Source organism: Chlorocebus sabaeus, chromosome 8 (assembly GCF_047675955.1).
Source record: "Chlorocebus sabaeus isolate Y175 chromosome 8, mChlSab1.0.hap1, whole genome shotgun sequence".
Classification (NCBI taxonomy): Eukaryota; Metazoa; Chordata; class Mammalia; order Primates; family Cercopithecidae; genus Chlorocebus; species Chlorocebus sabaeus.
The window spans coordinates 85,577,660-85,599,535 of record NC_132911.1 but is presented as its reverse complement, the minus strand read 5'-3'; the positions used below and the strand labels follow the sequence as shown (position 1 = coordinate 85,599,535).

The following is a 21,876-nucleotide window of genomic DNA, read 5'->3' as shown; positions in this document are numbered from 1 at the left end:
CATTTATGATATTTAGCATTTGTTGAGTGCACTGTACCTTGCGTTGTGTTAAGCACTAAATATTCATGATGATAATTAAACCTCACAATAACACCAGGAGATGTTATCTTCATTGTACCGAAGCACATGTTTAATTAGCCCAATTTCCATGCTAGGGTGACACAGGTAAGTGGTGACACTCCTGCAGTGACACAGCTAGGGTCTGCAATCTTAACCCCCCTGCCCAGGGATCCTCCCCCTCCAGCTGCACATGGGAACCACCTGGGGAGCGCACAGACCGTCCACTGCTGGGGTCCCTCCTGAGTGGGTCTGACTGACCAGGTTTGGAGGGTCGCCTGGCCATCTGTATATTTTTTTCAAGTTTTCGGGTAACAGTATCAGGCAGCCAGGATTGATAATTATTTTGTTTTCCAAGAGTAACTGATTTCTTAGAAGTAGCCAACTCACCCACTCACCCACCTCAACAAACCTCAGAGGGTCTTAAAGTATGACTTGATACCTTTACATGGAAATGTTGCTGTAAGCCATGCCTTTGCCACCTGATGAGCCTGCTCGGAAATTATTGTACCTGCCTTTTTTATTTCCACAAATTAACACTAGATGGCAAACTACACACAGGGAATTATATGAAGCATTTCCATTTCTGAAACACTTTATTTTTTCTTCAAATAACCTCATTAGCCAATATTTGAGTTTAGTAATATAGTATTAAAACCAAGAGAATTCTTCATAAATTAAATTACTCCAGGTCATGGGTTAACTAGCATTCCCTTCAGCAGAGCCATAGGTGCCCTGGATACACTATGGCCTGGATTTCAGTTGTCTTAAAGGTTCAGCTGTTAAAAGATGTTTATTAATCATAAACATATAGAAAACAAAATTCTTATCACACCTGAGAACACTTTTCTGCCAATATATGTCAATATCCCTATTAAATAATTGACTCACTAATAAAAACTTTTACAAATACCTGCTTACCTTTCAGGGAGCTTGTCATATCTCTAGGGATACAAGGCAGGGGGCGCTTCGATGCTACTGTATGCCCACTTTCCTGTTCTTTTTCCTCAGAAACTGCTTGGATGATGAAGTAATGGAGGTGGGGTATGTGAGAAACAGTATGAGAGAAGTATGCATTACTTACATTGAGGAACAGTGTAATAACATTGTCATTGATTTAGTCTCTCGTAACTGGTAAAATACCTTCATATCCCTGACCTCAAAGTGGCAGTACTCATCCAGCTACCTCAGAGTTGGCAACATCACTCATCTGAGCTTACACATAAAGGTGAGGTGTGGGGGATTTTTTTTTCTTTTTTTTTAAAAAAGTACTTTATGTATGTGTGTATGAATGAATGAATGACTGTGTCTTGGTCTGTTGCTCAGGCTAGAGTGCAGTGGTGCCATCATAGCTCACTGTAACCTCTAATTGATAGACTCAGTTGACCTATTGACCTTCCCCGCTCAGTCTCCCAAATAGCTGGGACTATAGGCATGTGCCACAACATCTGGCTAATTTTTAATTTTTTGTAGAGACTGGGTCTTGCGGTGTTCCCCAGGCTGATCTCAAACTCCTAGTCTCAAACAATCCTCCTGCCTCAGCCTGAAAAGTCCTGGGGTTACAGGCATGAGCCACCGGGCCTGGCCAGGTTTGAGGGATGTAGAGGTTCAAGTAATCTTTTTAAATGCAAATACATGATCACCAGCCTAATGGTGTCTCAGTTTTCTTGGGATAAAGTCTAAATTCCTTAATTTGGATTAGAAGGCTATTCATGATCTGGTCCCCGCCCCTTGTCTCTGATCCCTTGCACCTCCAACCTCACATACATAGAGGTCAGATTGGATTTTTTTCAGCTTCCACAGCACGCCTTCTAGCTTATGAACCTTCACAACAAGCTGGCTCATTTTCCTTTATTTTGTTTATCGTATTACTCTCTCTTACCTTCCCCCTCGAACCTCATCTTAACTCAGGCTTAACCTACCTTTACATGTTTAATATCTATTTACATATTACCCACATATTTGGTTTTAGCTTTCTTTTAGTTTCCTGCAAGAATCCTTTGACCACTGAAGTGTGGATGTATTTCCTCTCCTGAGTGCTCTGTATTTCTTCATTCAGACAGCTTACCTGCTTTGTTATAACTGCTTCTTGTAGGTAAAGATGGTCCTGTGAACACTATGGAGGATGGAGGCATTCCTTTGCTCATTCTTACATTCTCAACATCCGGTGCAGTGCTTGGTTAATAACAAACCCTCTATAAATATTTGTGGAATACTTGAGGTGTCAATACCTAACGACACCTCTCTTATGCCATCTTGTACCCAGGTTTGACAACCATAATTTATGCATGCCTGCAAATAATAGATTGCCTAGAACCACCCCAATTTTTCCCTTTCCCAGAAAAGCTAAAGACCAGCCCATCTAGTACTTGATTTGTTTTTTTTTTTTTAAGCCAAACTATGAAGAACCCCAAAGTCTTGCAGATTCACTTCAGATTCAAAGGGACAGATATGAGATATGAAAAATATAATAAAATTTCTATCCATTCTGCTCTAAAATCAAAGTGAATGTAACTTTACGTGACCATGCAAAATTCAGGTATACTGAGAACTTCACCATATTGAGAACGTATCAGCGGTGTCCAATCTTTTGGCCTCCCTGGGCCACATTGGAAGAAGAATTGTCTTGGGCCACACATAACATACAGTAACACTAACACAAATGATAGCTGATGAACTTAAACAAAAAAAGCAAGAAAGTCTTAATGTTTTAAGAAAGTTTACAAATTTGTGTTGGTCCACATTCAAAGCTATCCTGGGCCACATGCAGCCTATGGGCGGCAGGATAGCCAAGCTTGCTTTAGATGATTTGGGCCCGCTAAAAACAGACTTAGGTCTTCACAAAGAGCAATTGCCATAGTGGTGATGAACGCAGTCCCTTCCATTCCTCTCTCTGCCTCCTCCCTCCATCACAATTCAAACCCTGAGGAAGAATAAACTTTAAAGATATGATTAACTAGATTGCATTCTTCCAACACCACATTATAGTTTTAGATAAACAGTGCTGCCAAGGCCCTGCAGCTTGTATACCTTGCTATCATATTTACTAAGGGGTTCTTAAGTTTATGCTTGGTAGAAAGATAATGAGATTAAATAAAGTCCTTTTTAGTTCCTACCTTGGGTCAAGACAAACTGGTAAAAAAAAATAAAAATAAAATAAAATAAAATAAAAAACTTCATGTAAAACATATCTTTTGTCTTGGCCCCACTTTCACCAAATCTCAACATAATCACTTTTAAATAGCTCTGTAAAAGTCTCTCTTGAAAGTTATTGTTTATTGTAAGCAACAGCCCATGACCTCTGAAATCATCTCTATGTTTGTTCATTGTGTCTTACAAGGTTCTCTTTGTCACTTCCTGGAAGAAAATCCTATATGATTTTAATATCAAAAATAACTATTGTTGTCTTGAGTGATTCATTTGTTATTACCTGAAAGATCAGTGGGAACTTGAGGAAATTATAAGTTCCAGCATGGCATCCTAGATCTACAGAATTTGAAATTCTGTAAGTGGGGCCTAGCGATTCTAGTTTTATAAACTCTTCAGGTGATTCCGATGCACACAAAATTTGGGAATCTCTCTTATAGAGAGGAATTATATACTTGACTAGGCTTCTCTTCAAACTTGGCCACTGGAAAGCTTAGAGGCAAATTTGTGGTTCACTGATAGCAGATGTGTGGAACATGATTTTTAGTTATTTCTCTTTCTGCTGTGGGTTTACCTTTGGTTTATTTTTATTTCTATTTTCATTTCACTTCTAATTTAAGTTCTTGTCATATCACATATCCACATAAGCCATCTTAAGTCTTTTTTGAGACATGGTCAGAAACAGGCAGGTAGATAGCCAAATAGAAAAATAGTTATTATACTCAGCTTCTGTAGAGAACAACTTATTCTTGGCAACTGGTGCAGACTAAGCACCCTTGGCAAGCCTGGAGAAGGTCGTGCATGTGTGTGTGTGCGCGCATATGTGTGTGTGTGCATGTATTGTATGTATGTGGTGTTTGAGGAAGAAGATGAGAGAAAGTCATATATGTGAATTAGAAAACTATTGTGTGTGTTGACTAATGAATGACTTTTTACTTTTCCATCAAAAGGCAACTGTTGGTTGAGTTCAGTGGCTCCTGCCTGTAATGCCAGCACTTTAGGATGCTGAGGCAGAAAGGTCACTTGAGGCCAGGATTTTGAGACCAGCCTGGGCAGCATAGTAAGACCCCATCTATATGAAATTTTAAAAATTAGATGAGTATGGTAGCATGCACCTGTAGTCCTAGCTAAGGAGTCTGAGGAAAGAACATGCTTGAGCCCAGGAGTTGGAGGTTACAGTGACTTATATGGCACCACTGCACTGAAGCCTGAGTGACAGAGTGAGACACTGTCCCCAAAACCTTGTTTCTACTAAAAAGACAAAAAAAAAAAAATTAGCCAGGCGTGGTGGCGGGCGCATATAATCCCAGCTACTTGAAGGCTGAGGCAGGAGAATGGCGTGAACCAGGGAGGCAGAGCTTGCAGTGAGCCGAGATTGTGCCACTGCACTCCAGCCTGGGCAACAGAGAAGACTCCATCTCAAATAAAATAAAATATAAATAAAAGAAACAACTGTATTTCCTTGTTGCTCTTCATTCAATTCATGGTACATGTACTTGCTAGAAAGCTCATGTGAAACAGTAATGTGGATGATAAAACAAATCCTTACTTTCTTTTGTGCCCTTTCTTGCTTGGCCACAAACCTTTCCACCTTAGTTTTCTTTGTTACCTACTAGCTAATCCCTATGAAGGCATTAATTTACAACAGCTTTAGAGAGTAATTCTGAGAATTCCTGAGAGTGAAGGCCTCCCCTAGATTGTTTTGATATGTTTCCATAAAAGGAAATTCACTTTCCATTTTTCTATCTGTACTACAACCACCCTGCCTGTGAGAATCACCATAATGGGGTTGAGCTGGAGAATTACACTGTTAACGGTAGAGGGTGTCCAGGTTCTTGGCATCTTGAACAAAGAATTGGACAAAATGCACAAACAAAGCAAGGAAAGAATGGAGGGTCTTAGGTAAAAATGAAAGTATACTCCACAGCGTGGAAGCGGGCCTGAGCACAGGGGCTCAAAGGCCCTGTTACAGAATTTTGGGAGTTTAAATACTGCCGAGATAATTCCCTTTGTTACTTGCCATAAGCCCTATGTAAATGGAGAGGATAAAGTAAACTTACAAAGTCATTTAGGCATATGCCCTATGGAGAGGATATTTCCTGTTATAGCTGGAGTGTGAACTGGCCTTACATTCCCTCCCTCCAGCCCCTATTTTCCTGCCTCAATACCACATAGAAAGACTATTTGATATATCTATCTGACAAGTGGTCATGTGTTACGGCCAGGCCAGGTAAACCAGATCTTCTTATCTTGTATTACTCTCCCCAGTCATTACCATGAAGAAGCTCCAGTGAAATCAAAATTTGAGACCTCTCAGCTGACCTCAGGGAGACCTTAGGGGATGTAGCCCGATGCCACTTTCTGCCTTAGGAATTTAGGATGGAAAAGGTTGGGTGTCACTGCATTTGCTGGGTTTTCACTTTTTTGGATACTTGCTTGTAACATGGTTCCATGTGTTCTGAAACACTGTTGGCTGGGCTTCACCATACCAAGAACAGCTTTATAATAATTGGGTAAGAATTGGGCTATTTTGGTCCAGCTGAAAGCCTAGAGCCTGATTAATCTAATGGGGGATATCCTTTAGTGCTCCGTCAGTCAGCACGGTGCTTGTCAAACGGCTTCTAAATTCTGAGATAAGTATTAAGCAAAGGAACCCACCTAAAGACAAGGTCCTTCAGTTCAACCAAACTTCGGAGCACCTGTTTTCTGGAGGTATGGGCAAGGGCACTGAAGGGGTCTAGAGATGGGAAGGCTGAGTGCTCTCTTTTTGGATAATGATAGTTAATAAGAGCAGCATTTAGTGAGCACCTGGCAGTTAATATACATGATTTAATATAATTAGCTACAATACTAAGAAGAAGAATATAAGGCAAGTTTGATGGAATAAGACCAATTATAAAGATTTGGAGGTGCCAGTGTGGTGGTTCATACCTGTAATCCCAGCACTTTGAGAGGCAGAGGTAGGAGGATTGATTGAGCCCAGGAGTTTGAGACTAGCCTAGGCAACACAGGGAGGCACCTGTTTCTACAAATAGTTTTTAAAATTAACCAGGTGTGGTGGTACATGCCTGTGGTCCCAGCTACTCAGGATGCTAAGCAGGAGAATTGCCTGAGACTGCAAAGTGGAGGCTGCAGTGAGCTGTGATCTCACCACTGTAGTCCACCCTGGGCAACAGAGTGAGACCCTGTCTCAAAACAAGACAAAACCAAAAAGATTTGTAAGGAAAACTTTCAGGAGGAATTGGAAATACTTCATGGAAAAGTTGGTTTTTGAATTTAAGGCCATAAAGAATGGATGAAATCTGGAAAGCTGGAGGGGGATTGGCATACCATGAAGGGGAAACATCAGGAGAAAACCCTGGGAGACAGAGAAGGACTGGTTAGTTTAGGGAAGGGTGAGAACTCCGATTTAAGGGACATGCACGGTAAATCTAAGCAACTCTCGGGAGGGACCTGTTGTGCAGGGTCTTGGATGCTAAGCTGGGCTGAAGAGTTTCTAATTTGCCAAGGGACTGTTCAAGACTGTGGAGAAGTGGAAAGATTGATGGCAGCTGGCACACAGGATTTAGAGATTGTTGAATAGCAGCATGCAGACAGGAGTATATTTGGAAATGACTGAAGCCAGTTAAAAGACTTACGATAGTCCAAGAAAGAATGAGTGACGGAAACCTGACTGTGGGCAGCAGAAACTCACAGGATGGGGAAAGATCCAAAACTCTTGGTGGAGATATCATCCATGGGATTTTGGCAAAGATTAGGGAGACAGTGACACAGAAGCAGATTTGGGGATGAGTTCTTTTGGGGGCATGTTGAGCTTCGAGCAACAGTAGGAAGTCCAATTAGAGATGCCCAGAGGGCAGCTGGAATCACCACCTGAGTTTGGGAAGGGAGAATTAGGAAGAATGAGATTTTCTGCTGAGGTGATAGTTGACACTATGGGAAAAGAGGTGATTGCAGAAATGCAAAGGATGAGATCAGAGGTAAAAAAAATCCTCCTTAGAGGATCTTAGTGTGGATCCATCTGCTTGAAGAAAGGCTTGTCAAGGAAGTTGTTATGTATAAAATAAAAATAGTGACTGAGGCTGGGCACAGTGGCTCATTCCTATAATCCCAGCACTTTGGGAGGCCGAGGTGGACAGATCACCTGAGGTCAGGAGTTCCAGACCTGGCCTACATGGTGAAACCCCATCTCTACTAAAAATACAAAAAATTAGCTGACCATGGTGGCAGGTGCCTATAATCCCAGCTACTCAGGAGGCTGAGGCAAGAAAATTGCTTGAACTGGGAGGTGGACCTTGCAGTGAGCCAAGATCCCACCTCTGCACTCTAGCCTGAGCAACAGAGACTCCATCACACACACACACACACACACACACACACACACACAAAGTGAGTGAAAGCATTTAAACCTACCAAGACCCGATATCTTGACCTAAGATGCTGGTTATCAGTTAAGAGCACAATTGGACTATGGAGAAAACAATCAGGTGACATGAAGGAAGAACTGCAAGGAATCAATTGGCAAATTTATCTTTCAAAACTCCTCATACAGAAAAGACTTAACAAGGAGAGGAGAACCACCCCTGTGATTTTAATGAAGTTTGGATGACAGGCTAGGCCTCCCGATTTGTGATATTTGGGATCACCCTGTTTGGTTTTATTTTTATAACTGTTGTCCTGAAATAACCTCTGTTCTGTTTCCTCCTTTTGGTTTGTTTTACTCTGTCCAGTGTAATAGGAGTAGGCATAGATAATTCCCCTTTAAAATATAAACCTAAATAATAGGTTAAGAGAGATCCACCATAAAACCCATTCCTGCACCTAGTAATTTTTCCTGCTTATTCCAGCACTAGAAGTTGATCCTGTATTTTTACCTGGTGATTACCTGGGTAGGGCTACAACCTGAACAAACATTTATTCTAGCCAGAAAACACTTCAAATGGCAAGATGACTCTTTCAATATTTACTAATCTGCTATTAGCTTAAGCCAGTACACCCCTAATGACTTTCAAACATACAAAGAAAAGTTAATAAATCTGAATGACAGCTATCATACTCTTAAGTCACTAGGTTACTGGCAAATAATGGTATAGAGCATATAGTGATTGAGGAAATAACTACTATAAAATACATAACAAAATATTACCATGGAAATGAACCCATTTATACTGGCCTGAGAGTCTACTCACAGCCGGCTTCTCAGCAAGTGAAAGGGAAGCTCAATTCTGTCCCACTGCACTCTCCAGCCCGAGAGCATGAATGGCCTTTAAGGGGAATACGTTCCTTCATGGGTGAAGGCACTTTGGCTTCTTCCTGTTTTCTCTAGTGGTAAAACTCTGGAGAATTGGCAAAGGACATTATGCTTAAAGATTTTTCTTTTTCTTTTTCTTTTTTTTTGAGACGGAGTTTCACTCTTGTTGCCCAGGCTGGAGTGCAATGGCGCGATCTTGGCTCACTGCAACCTCTGCCTCCCGGGTTCAAACGATTCTCCTCCCTCATCTTCCCGAGTAGCTGGGATTACAGGCATGCACCCCTACGCCCAGCTAATTTTGTATTTTTAGTAGAGAAAGAGTTTCCCCATGTTGGTCAGGCTGGTCTCCAACTCCTGACCTCAGGTGATCCGCCCACCTCGGCCTCCCGAAGTGCTGGGATTATAGGCATGAGCCACCTGGCCTGGCCAAAGATTTTTAAATCTTCTAAAGAACCAGATTTTGCTCATTTTAGACTCATTTTCTTTGCCTACTGATATATAGCTCTGAAATAATTCAATCGAGCCATCCAGTAAGGGGTTGCTTCCTGTTTTCTGGACACTAATGCAGGCAGTGGAGACATTGGTGAGAAGGGTTTTGGTGTCAGTTAATCCAGAGTTCAACTCTCTGCTCATTTATTTCATTATCCTTAAGTCATTTAACCAGGTATTTCTGGAGAACCCAGTGGCAGGCTTCAGGTCCCAGTGTTATGGTGATGAACAAGTAGACACCATCCCTGCCCTCATAGAGCATACATTTTAGCTGCAGGGGAAAATTTTTAAAATACTATAATAAAAATCAAAACAAGGCCACAAGGCTCAGATTTTCTGTGTGATCTTTGGCAAGTGTCTTAGCCCCTCAGTTTTCTTCCTCTTCCTCTTCCTCCTCCTCCTCCTCCTCCTTCTCCTCCTCCTCCTCAGTTCAATAATAATTGTAAATAACTAAGTATGTGGTCTGGTATGTAGGAACCACACAATGATCATTATCTTATATTGTTTTAAATTTTACGATTACAGGATTTTGAATTGTTTTGTTCACTCACTGCTACATCCCAAGTGCGTAGATCTATGCGTGAGACATGGCAGGCATCCAATAAATATGTGTTGGCTGACTGACTTCAAAGATGAAGAGAACCGTGATGGCACAAAAAGACAACAATGGAGATGAAATTAAACCACAAGGAAAATCCATACACTCCTTGATGGAGCCTTTGTAAATTTAACATAACAAAGTGTTTCTTCTTCTTCTTCTCTCCTTCTCCTCCTCCTCCTCCTCCTCCTCCTCCTCCTCCTTCCTCTTCCTCTTCTTCTCCTTCTCCTTCTTCTTCTTTGAGATTGTGGTCTCACTCTGTAGCCCAGGCTGGAGTGTAGTGAGTGATAGGATCATGGCTCACTGCAGCCTCAACCTTCTGGGCTCCAGCAATCCTCTTGTCTCAGCCTCCCAAGTAGCTGGGACTACTGGCATGTGCCACTACACCTGGCTAATTTTTTAATTTTTGGTATAGATGGGGTCTTGCTATGTTGCGCAGGTTGGTCTGGAACTCCTAACCTCAAGCGATTCTCCTGCCTCAGACTTTCAAAGTACTGAGATTGCAGGCATCAGCCACCATGCCTTGCCTCAAAGTGTTACATTTTTTGGGAAACCAAGCTAGAAAACAGAATTAGTGCTCAGAAATTGAACTCACTAGCCCTAAGACGCAAATACTTTCTTCTCCATCTTCATCCACTAGAGGGCGTATATTACTTAACTAGTCAGTCTTTTCCAAGCACGGCTGAAGCTGCGTTAAAATGATGATTAATGAAACAACATGCAGACCTAATGACCTATCCTGTACATTTTGATTTAGGCAGATGATTAAATGGTCTCAGATAAAAAGTAAATAGTATCGAAAAGAAATGATCAAAATGTGATTATTATAGTTCCTCAAACTTTGTAATAGAAGAATAAGCATTAAAGAAATTACATCAATTTCTTTTTCAAACATTTGTCAAAGTCATTTTGTTTATATCCTAACTCAAGATAATTCAGTTAAAATGTACTTAAGAACAAAATCATGAATAATATTAACATATTTGAGGACATTACACCAGTAACGTGCCAGCAAGAGTCTAGTTTTTCATTTGAAAGAAGCTTAGCAGGTGCCAAAGAATAATCAAAAATTAATTGCATCAAAATGACATTTGTTTTAAGGGGATCGTTATGTGATGATTTTACTTGGATCATATTTGTCAATCTAAACATTTGTGATGTGGCTGAAAAAAACCTCAGAAATAAAAAGTCCAAAATACCTATTTTTAATTTGAAACTTGTTTCCAGAGATTATTTTTTTTCCCTATTTTGGTAGTGGATCTTTAATCATTTAAACCATAAGATACCTTTGAGACGGAGTCTTGCTCTGTTGCCCAGGCTGGAGTGCAGTGGCCGGATCTCAGCTCACTGCAAGCTCCGCCTCCCGGGTTCACGCCATTCTCCTGCCTCAGCCTCCCAAGTAGCTGGGACTACAGGGGCCAACCACCTCGCCCAGCTAGTTTTTTTGTATTTTTTAGTAGAGACGGGGTTTCACTGTGTTAGCCAGGATGGTCTCGATCTCCTGACCTCGTGATCCGCCCGTCTCGGCGTCCCAAAGTGCTGGGATTACAGGCTTGAGCCACCGCGCCCCGCCAAGATACCTCCTCTTTAGTCAGGCAGTTGTTTTATTCACTTCTGTGGGAGGAGAAAACAGTAAAATTAAAGGTGTGAATCGACTGAGATAACATTTGTTTCTTTCAAATTTCATTGGGGAACACTTTAGACTGAAAGGATTCTTCTCCTCTACTAAATATTTTACATCCTTAAAACTGAAATTGTGACTGGTCACCAAAACAGACACTTGAATTGAGTGTGTCAGAATCTATATTGAATATTAAATAATAATTTTGTCTCAGGCAAATGCTAATTTATATTCTGTGTAAACCGCTGTGACTTGCTATATATTTCGTATTATTTCCCAAGAACCTGCAAACTACTTGAAATGAGGACTTTAGCCTACTTTTCTATAAGCATGGAATGATTACCATAGGGCTAGAATATAATTCATGCTCAATAATTACTTGTTGAATTATGTTTTTAATACTATAAGCCAATATTTCCCTAAATATGTTCTGTTAAGAATTAGGCTCTCTAGACAGAAGCTGGTAAAACATTACCTCCATGGTCAAATAAATTTGAGGAACTACCTGGTATATTCTTTTTTTTTTTTTTTTTTTTTTTTCATTCAACAAACCTTTATTTAGCTTTGACAGTGTTGGGTGCTAGATTGGTCTTTGCACAAACAAGAGAGTATGGCAGAGAAACAAAGAAAGGCCATCTGGAAAAGTGACAACTGCTGCTAGTGTAATATTGTGAAAATAACTCATATATTATTATAATAAATGTTTTCTGGACTTATATTTCTCATTTTGAAATGTTTAAATTTTTTAATTTTTAATTTTTAAGGGTATATAGTTCATATATACATGTACAGGGTACAGGAAATGTTTTGATGCAGGCATACAATGCATAATAATCACATCAGGGTAAGTGGGACATTTATTACCTCACTTATCATTTCTTTGTGTTAAGAACATTCCAGTGATACACTTTTAGTTATTTGAAAATATACTATAAATTATTGTTGACTGAATTAACCCTATTGTGATATCAAATATTAGATCTTATTTACTCTATCAAACTATATTTTTGTACCATCCCCACTCCCCCTACCTCCCCTCTACCCTTCCCAGCCATCATTCTGCTCTCTATCTCCATGAGTTCAATTATTTTAACTATTAGTGCCCACAAATGAGTAAGAATATGTGAAGTTTGTCTTTCTGTGCCTGGCTTATTTCACTTAACATAATGTCCTCTAGTTCCATCCATGTCCTCTAGTTCTTACAAATGACAGGATCTTATTCTTTTGTATGGCTGAATCATACTCCATTGTGTATTTGTACTGCATTTTCTTTATCCATTTGTCTGTTGATGTACACATAATTTGCTTCCAAACTTCAATAAATCTAAGAGAGAAGATATTGCTTCAATATGCTGATTTCCTTTCTTTTGGGTATATGCCTAGCAGTCAGATTGTTGGATCATTTGGTAGCTCTATTTTAGTGTTTTGGGGAAGCTCCATACCGTTCGCCATAGTGGCTGTATTAATAATTTACATTCCCACCAACACTGTACAGGGTTGCCTCCTCTCCACATCCTTGCCAGCATTTGTTATTGCCTGTCTTTTGGATAAAAGTATACAAGTGGGTGAAGATGGTATCCTATTGTAGTTTTGATTTGCATTTGTTTGATAATCAATGATATTGAGCACCTTTTATATACCCGGTTGCCATTTGTATATCTTCTTTTGAAAAATGTCTTTTCAGATCTTTTGGCCATTTAAAAAATAGGATTATTAGATTTTTTTTTCCTCTTGAGTTGTTTGAACTTCTTATATATTCAGGTTATTAATCTCTTGTCAGGTGAATAGTTTGCAAATATTTTCTCCCATTCTGTGTGCTGTCTCTTCACTTTGTTGATTGCTTCCTTTGCTGGGCAGAAGCTTTCTAACTTGATGTGATCCCATTTGTCAATTTTTGCTTTAGTTGCCTGTGCTTATAGGGTATTACTCAAGAAATCATTGCCTAAACCAATTTCCTAGAGAGTCCTTCCAGTGTTTTCTGTTATCAGTTTCACAGCTTGAGGTCTCAGATTTACATCTTTAATCCACTTTGATTTGATTTTGTTTTTCTTTTTTTAGGCAGAGTCTTGTTCTGTTGCCCAGGCTGGAGGGCAATGGTGTGATCTCGACTCACTGCAGCCTCTGCTTCCTGGGTTCAAGTGATTCTCCTGCCTAAGCCACCCCATCACTGGGATTACAGTGGCACACAAACACACCTGGTTAATTTTTTGTATTTTTAGTTGAGATGGGGTTTCACCATGTTGGCCAGGCTAGTGTCAAACTCCTGGCCTCTTGTGATCCATCCACTTCAGCATCCTGAAGTGTCGGAATTACAGGCATTAGCCACCGTGCCTGGCCTGATTTGATTTTTGTATGTGGAAAGAGATAGGGATCTAGTTTCATTCTTCTGAATATGGATATAGTTTTCTAGGCACCGTTTATTGATGAGACTGTTCTTTCCCTAATATATATTTTTGGCACCTTTCTCGAAAATGATTTCTATGTAGATATATGGATTTATTTCTTGGCTCCTTTCTGTTCCATTGCTCTATGTGTGTGTTTTTATGCCAGTACCATGCTGTTTTGGTTACTATAGCTCTGTAAGTAATTTGCAGGTAAAGTGATTCCCTAGTTTTGCTATTTTTGCAAAGGATTGCTTTGGCTATTCTGGGTCTTTTGTGGTTCCATACTAATTTTAGAGGATTTTTTTCTATTTCTGTGAAGAATGTTTTTGATATTTTGATAGGGATTGCACTGAATTTGTAGATTGTTCTGTGTAGCATGGACGTTTTAATAATATTGTTTCTTCCAATTCATGAACATGGAATATTTTTCCATTTTTTGTGTCCTCTTCAATTTCTTTCATTGATAGTTTTCATGGAGAGATTGTCCTCATCTTTGATTATATTTGTCCTCATCTTTGATAATATTTATTCCTAGGTATTTTATTTTATTTGTAGCTATTATACATGGAATTACTTTCTTGATTTCTTTTTCAGATTGTTTGCTATTGTCATATAGGAATGCTACTGATTATTGTATATTGATTTTGTATCCTCAAACTTTACTGAATTTGCCTATCAGTTCGAGTAGTTTTTTGGTGGAGTCTTTAGGTTTTTCCAAATATAAGTTCATATCATCTGCAAATAAAGATAATTTGACATCTTTCTTTCCAATTTGGATGCCCTTTATTTATTTCTCTTATCTGATTGGTCTAGCTAGGACTTCCAGTACTATATTGAATAATAGTGGTGAAAGTGGGCATCCTTGTTTCAGATCTCCTCATTCAGACTGATACTAGCTGTGGGTCTGTTGTATATGACTTTTCTTGTGTTGAGGTATGTTCCTTGTGTACCCAGTTTTTGAGGGTTTTTATCATGAACTAGGTTTTCTACTTTAAGATACATTGTTAGGTTGTTTATTGGAAGTTTTTTCACTTTTTTGATGTAGGTGCCTATTGTTGAGTTTTATCAAATGCCTTTCAGCATCAATTAAAATGATCATATGATTTTTGTCCTTCATTGTGTTGATATGATTTATCACATTGAATGATGTGTGTATACTGAACCATCCTTGTATCCTTATGATAAATCCTACTTGGTCATGATGAATAATCCTTTTAATGTGTTGTTGAATTCAGTTTGCTAGTATTTTGTTGAGGATTTTTGCATCAATATTAATCAGAGATATTGACCTATTGTTTTCTTTTTCTGATGTGTCTTTGTCTGGTTTTGATATAATGGTTAATATTGGCCATTTTTAGAGTAGTTTGAGTAGGATTGGTATTAGTTCTTCTTTAAATGTTTGGTAACATTCAGCAGTGAAGCCATCAGGTCCTGGGACTTTTCTTTGATGGGAGACTTTTTATTATGACTTCAATCTCATTACTTGTCATAGGTCTTATTCAGATTTTGGATTTCTTCATGGTTTAATCTTGGCAGGTTATATGCATCTAATAATTTACCAATTTCTTCCAGGTTTTCCAATTTATTGGCATATATTTGCTTGTAGTAGTCTCTAACAATCCTTTGAATTTCTGCAGTATCTGTTGTAATATCTCCTTTTACATCTGGGATTTTATTTATTTGGGTTTTCTCTCTTTTTATTCTTAGTGTGGCTGAAGGTTTATTGATTTTGTTGCCAAAAAGCAACTTTTTGTTTCATTAATCTTTTGTATTGCTTTCTTCATTTTAATTTCATTTCTTTCTGCTCTGATCTTTATTATTTCTTTTCTTCTACTAATTTTGGGTTTGGTTTACACTTGCTTTTCTAGTTTTTAAGATGGGTTAGGTTGTGTGTGTGTTTTTTGTTGTTTTTTTTTTTTTTTTTGAAGTTCTTCTACTTTTTTATGTAGGCACTTATAGTTCTAAACTTTCCTCTTTTAGTCCTTTTACTGTATCCCACAAAGTTTGGTATGTTGTGCTTCCATTATCATTTGTGTCAGGAAATTTTTAAATTTCCTTCTTAATCTCTTTATTGACCCACTGGCCATCTGGGAGCATATTGTTTCATTTCTGTGTGTTTCTATAGTTTCCAAAAATTCTTCTTGTTATTGATTTCTAGTTTTATTCCATCGTGGACAGAGCAGATACTTGACTTAATTTCAATTAAAAAAATTTTTAAGACTTCTTTTGTTAGCTAACATATGATCTAACCTTGAGAATGATCCATGTGCTGAGGGGAAGAATGTGTATGCTGCAGCTGTTTAATGAAACGTCCTGTAAATAGCTATTAGTTCTATTTATTCTATAGTACAGATTAAGTCCAATGTTTCTTTGCTGATTTTCTCTCAGGAAGATATGTCCAATGCTGCTAGTGGGGTGTTGAAATCTCCAGCTATTATTGTTGGAGTCTATCTCTCCCTGTAAATCTAGTTTTATATATATATAAATATATACCCTCAGTGTGTGGTGCATATATGTTTAGAATTGTTATATCCTCTTGCTAAACTGATCCCTTTATCATTATATAAAGACCTTCCTTGTCTGTCTGTTTTTTGGTTTTTTTTTTCAGAAATCTATTTTATCTGATATAAGTATGGGTACTCCTGTTCCTTTTTTTTGGTTTCCATTTGAATGGAATATTTTTTTCCCATCTTTTCATTTTCAGTGTATTTATGTCTTTATAGGTGAAGTGTGCTTCGTACACGCAATAGACTACTGAGGCTTTTTTTTTTTTTTTTTTTGAGATGGAATTTTGCTCTTGTTGCCTAGACTGGAGTGCAATGGTGTGATCTCAGCTCACTGCAACCCCTGCCTCCTGCGTTCAAACTATTCTCCTGCCTCAGCCTCCCGAGTAGCTGGGATTACAGGCATGTGCCACCATGCCTGGCAAATTTTGTATTTTTAGTAGAGACAGGGTTTCTCCATGTTGGTTAGGCTGGTCTCAAACTCCCGACCTCAGGTGATCTGCCTGACTTGGCCTCCCAAAGTGCTGCGATTATAGGCGTGAGCCACTGTGCCTGATCAAGGCTTGATTTTTAAATCCATTTAGCCAGTCTCTGTGTTTTGGTTGGAGAATTTAGTCCATTTATATTCCATGTTATTATTGATAGGTAAAGATTTAATACTGTTAGCTTCTTATTTATTTTCTGGTTGTTTCGTGGTCTTCTCTTCATTACTTCCTTCTTTCTTGTCTTCCTTTTTATGAAAGTGATTTTCTTTGGTGGATATTTTAATTTGTTGCTTTTTATTTTTTGTGTAACTGTTGTAGTTTTTTGTTTTAATTTAAATACCATGAGACTTGCAAATAACATCTTTTTTTTCTTTTTGAGATGGAGTTTCTCTCTTGTTGCCCGAGTTGGAGTGCCGTGGTGCGAACTTAGGTAACTGCAAACTCTGTCTCCCAGGTTCAAGTAATTCTTCTGCCTCAGCCTCCCGAGTAGCTGGGATTACAGGCGCCCGCCATCAAACCTGGCTAATTTTTTGTATTTTTAGTACAGACAGGGTTTCACTATGTTGGCCAGGCTGGTCTTGAACTCCTGACCTCAGGTGATCCACCCCCATTGGCCTCCCAACCGGGATTAAAGATGTGAGCCACCGCACCTGGCCTCAAGTGACATCTTATAACCCATTATCTTAAGCTGATGACAACATAACTCCAATTGCAAAAACAATCAAACTAACAAGCAAAGAAAAAACTAATAAAAACTCTATACTTTATCTCCCCACTTTTTTTTTATTTTCTATTTCTATTATACTGTATATGTCTTGAGAAGTTTCTGTATGTACTATTTTTGATAGGTTCATGTCTTAGTCTTCCTGCTCATCATATGAGTAGTTTGTACACAATAATTAGTGTTATGATATCCTGTAGTTGTCTGTGTATTTACTATTACCATTGAGTTAGGTACCTTCAATGATTTATTTCTCGCTAATATCCTTTTCTTTCATATTGAAGAGCTCTCTTTAGCATTTCTTGTAGGACAGGTCTGGTATTGGTGAAATCCCTCAGCCTTCTCTTGTCTGAGAAAGCCTTTATTTCTTTTTTATGTTTGAATGATATTTTTGTTGGATATAATTTTCTAGGATAAAAGTTTTTTTCCTTCAGCACTTTACATATGTCATGGTTCTCTCTCCTGGACTGTAAGATTTTCACTGAGAAGTCTATTACCAGATGTATTAGAGCTGCATTGTATGTTATTTGTTTCTTTCCTGTTACCGCTTTTTGGATCCTTTTGTTATCGTTCACCATTGGGAATCTGATTATTAAATGCCTTCAGGTAGTCTTACTTAGGTTAAATCTGCTTGGTGTTCTAAAACTTTATTGTACAAACTTTATTGTACTTGAATATTGATACTGCTCTCTAGGTTTAAAAAGTTCTCTGTTATTATCTCTTTGAGTAAACTTTCTACCCTGCAAGTACTAATTGATTCAAAATTGCTATTTAATGTAAATACATGTGTTCTCTGTCCATTATAAAGATGTTATAAAGTTGTTCAAGTTATTCTCTTATATTCCCAAATCTCTATTGTATCTTTAGCCATTCCATTTCATTTTTAACAATTTTCATTTGTACTTTTCTTTATTTCCCTTTAAACAGTATAGTTAGAGGTTTATCTTTATTTTTTGTCTGTCTTTTCAAAGAAACATGTATCACTTTTATTCCCCTATTGTTTCATTGTTTCTGTTTCATTAATTTCTACCTTTTTTTTTCTTTTTTCTTTTTCTTTTTCTTTTTTTTTTTTTTTTTTTTTTTTTTTGAGATGGAGTCTCACTCTGTCATCCAGGCTGGACTACAGTGGTACAATCCCAGCTCACTGCAACCTCTACCTCCCGAGTTCAAGCGATTCTCCCACCTCGGTCTCCTGAGCAGCTGGGATTACACGCACTTGCCATCATGATTGGCTAATTTTTGTATTTTTTGTAGAGACAGGGTTTCACCGTGTGGGCCAGGCTGGTCTCGAACTCCTGACCTCAGGTGATCCACCCGCCTTGGCCTCCCAAAGTGTTGGGATTACAGGCATGAACTACTGTGCCTGGTCAATTTCTGCTCTTGTATTATCTCCTTCTCTCTGCTTTTTAAAAAGATTATCTCTGATGTTCTTTTTCCAATTCCTCACATAGGATGGGAACTTACTGTTTTTAATTTACTTATTTGGATGTGATTTTTTATGATCTTTGTTTTGACACAATTTAAAACACAGGCAAGTTCCAAACATAGTACATATAACTTTTCCATAGACTTTACCCAAATGCACCAATTATTTACCTTTGCCCTGTTTGCTTTATCATTTGCAGTCCCCCTCTGTCCACATATATGCACATATTTGTGTGTGTGTGCTTGCTTGTGTGTGTGTGTGTACTTAACTAATTTTTGGTCAGCTTGATCTATCAGTTTTTGAGACAGATGTGTTAAAATCTCACACTATTGTGTGGTTTTATTCATTTTTTTCTTATAATTCTAATGGTTTTGCAGAGTAGTATGTTATCAGGTGCATAGAATTTCTGTATTGTTACATGCTTTTTATGAATGTTGCCTTAAATCCTATTTTGAATTATAATAATATCATTTCACTAGGTTTTTTGGTGAATATTTCACTATCATGTCTTGTTTTTATCCCTTTATATTCAACTTTTCTATGTTGTTTTGTTTTAGGATGTCTCTTATAAGCAGCATAGAGCTAGACTTTGTTTTTTAAATCCAGTTTTGTACTATCTCTCTTTTATAGATGTGCTAAACTCTTTATTTGACCAAGAAGATATCATATGTTATAAACTTTACCATAAATCTGGTGACAGATGAAGAAGGAGAAACAAATGTGACTATTCAACTCTGGGATTCTGAAGGTAGGCAAGAAAGACTCATTGAAGAAATCAAGAATGTGAAAGTCAAAGTGCTCAAACAAAAGGACAGTCTTCTCCAGGCATCAATGCCTATTGATAGAAATATCCTAATGCTTATATTACCACTAATACTATTGAACAAATCTACATTTAGTTGTAAGATTGAATTACAGGTGGTTCAAACAGCACGAAAGAGAGCTTTGCCAGTAATTCTTGGGAAAGTTAACACAGTTTTTTTTTGTTGTTTGTTTGTTTGTTTAATGCCATTTTGTGGATTTCTTTTGTCTCAGATTGTGGCATTGCCTGAGGCACAAGCTTTTGGATTTGTAATGAACTGCACGTGCCCAGGAGGTGTGGGGGCTGTCTCTGCTCTGCTTCTACATGGAACTTTCATGCTGGCCATTTTGATGACTTACACACTAACATTATTGCCCCTGATCACGATGCCTGTCAATTTTATATATACAGTAATATATTAGGGTTGTCAGGTACATTTCATATCCCTGTTTCTAAAATTGTGTCAACACTCCTTTTCATACTTTATCAGTATCAGTTGAAATAGTCATCAAGCGTAGAATACCTGAAAGAGCAAACTTCTTAGAATAATTAGACCTCTGAGTTTTATTTTAATGTTCATAGGGATTTATTTGACTTTCAGAGTTCGATTAATGTTTCTAAAAACAGATAACCTAGAAGTGCTTTTGTTGAGTCTCTTAGTTCCTGCTTCACATTTCTCATTTGGGCATTTTTTTGCTAAAGTTTGTATGCTGTGTCTTCTTGACTGTTGCTATTGACAGTTGGTTGTTAAATAGTTTCTTAGCCCTTGCCATTATTCAGCTGTCTTTTCCAAGTCCAAGGCAAACTTAGCCTCTGTGGCTCCTTTTACAGGAGCCATGTGTTCTGGATGTGAAATGTTACTGTTCCTTTTGGTCTTACAAGGCTAAGAAAGGCTGTACCCTTATCTTAGAAGATAAGAGAAAAAGAAATTGCCAAGCCTAACAAAGCATTGCTGAATTCCTACTCATGCACTGTGGGAGAGTCAAAGAATAACTAAAATGATGTCCATTCATAATCCACTTATGATCTAATAAAAACGTTGACATGGGGTGAGGAAGAATACATGTGTGTATATACTCAACACCATAAATGTTAAGCATCCAATGAGTGCTTCCAACAGTAGAATGCTACACAGGAGATCAGAGGAAGGAGGTAACTTTTCAGTTCTGTTGGTTTGAGAATGTTTTATGGAGTACAATGTGAATATGATATTATTTTGGTAGCAAAATGTAAGATCTTATTAGCTATCCTGGACACTCCACCCCTGACCAGCTGCCATGGTGTATATATAATTATATTAGGTGAGAGTCCACTTAAATCATTAACTATTAACTGAGAATATCTTGGCATGTAGAAACTAAAACTTGTTTTAATGAAGAGAGAGGTCATTTAAAAGAAGTCAACTCCAAAGACTAAGTGCAGTTGGCAAGATGCCCGTGATTTCTGGGGAGGGAAATTGCCCACTCATTTCTGTGGTGGACTCTCTTTATTATGCAAATACAGGGCAAGTAAGCACTGTCATCCTTGCCTTTGGGAAAGGATAACAGACCTTCTTGTGGCTTCACAAAGGCCACCCTTCCCTAGAACTCTCTTGTGTACACTCAGCTGTCTGGGGAGGTGTCAGGGGCATTGGATCTCACCTGCCTTTCATTCTGAGGTTCAGCGTAATTACAACCTCTCTCATGGGAGTCAGCTGACAAGAAAGGATACCAAAGGCCTCCAAGAGGGAACTTCCCTTAGGGAAGGTCGGAAGAGTGAGGAGCTGGACACCATGCCAGGAAGCAGAGTTTGTGCTGCTGGTCCCTGCCCCCGATGACACCTGGGCACAGCAGATGTTCTTAGGGTTAGGAACAGTGGCTGCAGATTGGACCAGAGTTTTAAACATTGCCCCTTTGGGAACTCAGGGGTAACGCATCCTGTACTGAGGTCTCTGCAGCTTTCTGAACTACTTTCACAACATTGGACCAAAGATCACTTGGATTTGTGAGGCCAGTTTGCAGCTTTGCCACAATCAAATCTGAACACTGAGACTTCCCTGTGTACCGGCAGATTTTGCATTTAACTTTCTTTCTTTTTTTTGTTTTTGTTTTTGAGACGGAGTCTCGCTCTGTCACCCAGGCTGGAGTGCAGTGGCCGGATCTCAGCTCACTGCAAGCTCCGCCTCCCGGGTTCACGCCATTCTCCTGCCTCAGCCTCCCAAGTAGCTGGGACTACAGGCGCCCGCCACCTTGCCCGGCTAGTTTTTTGTATTTTTTAGTAGAGACGGGGTTTCACTGTGTTAGCCAGGATGGTCTCGATCTCCTGACCTCGTGATCCGTCGGTCTCAGCCTCCCAAAATGCTAGGATTGCAGGCTTGAGCCACCGCGCCCGGCCGCATTTCACTTTCAGCAG

The 21,876-nt window shown here is 38.8% G+C and overlaps 1 pseudogene; it reads left to right on the top strand.

Moving 5' to 3' along the window:
* Positions 1-526: 526 nt before the first annotated feature.
* Positions 527-20,427, top strand: LOC103237042 (sodium/bile acid cotransporter 5-like; annotated as a pseudogene).
* Positions 20,428-21,876: the final 1,449 nt, after the last annotated feature.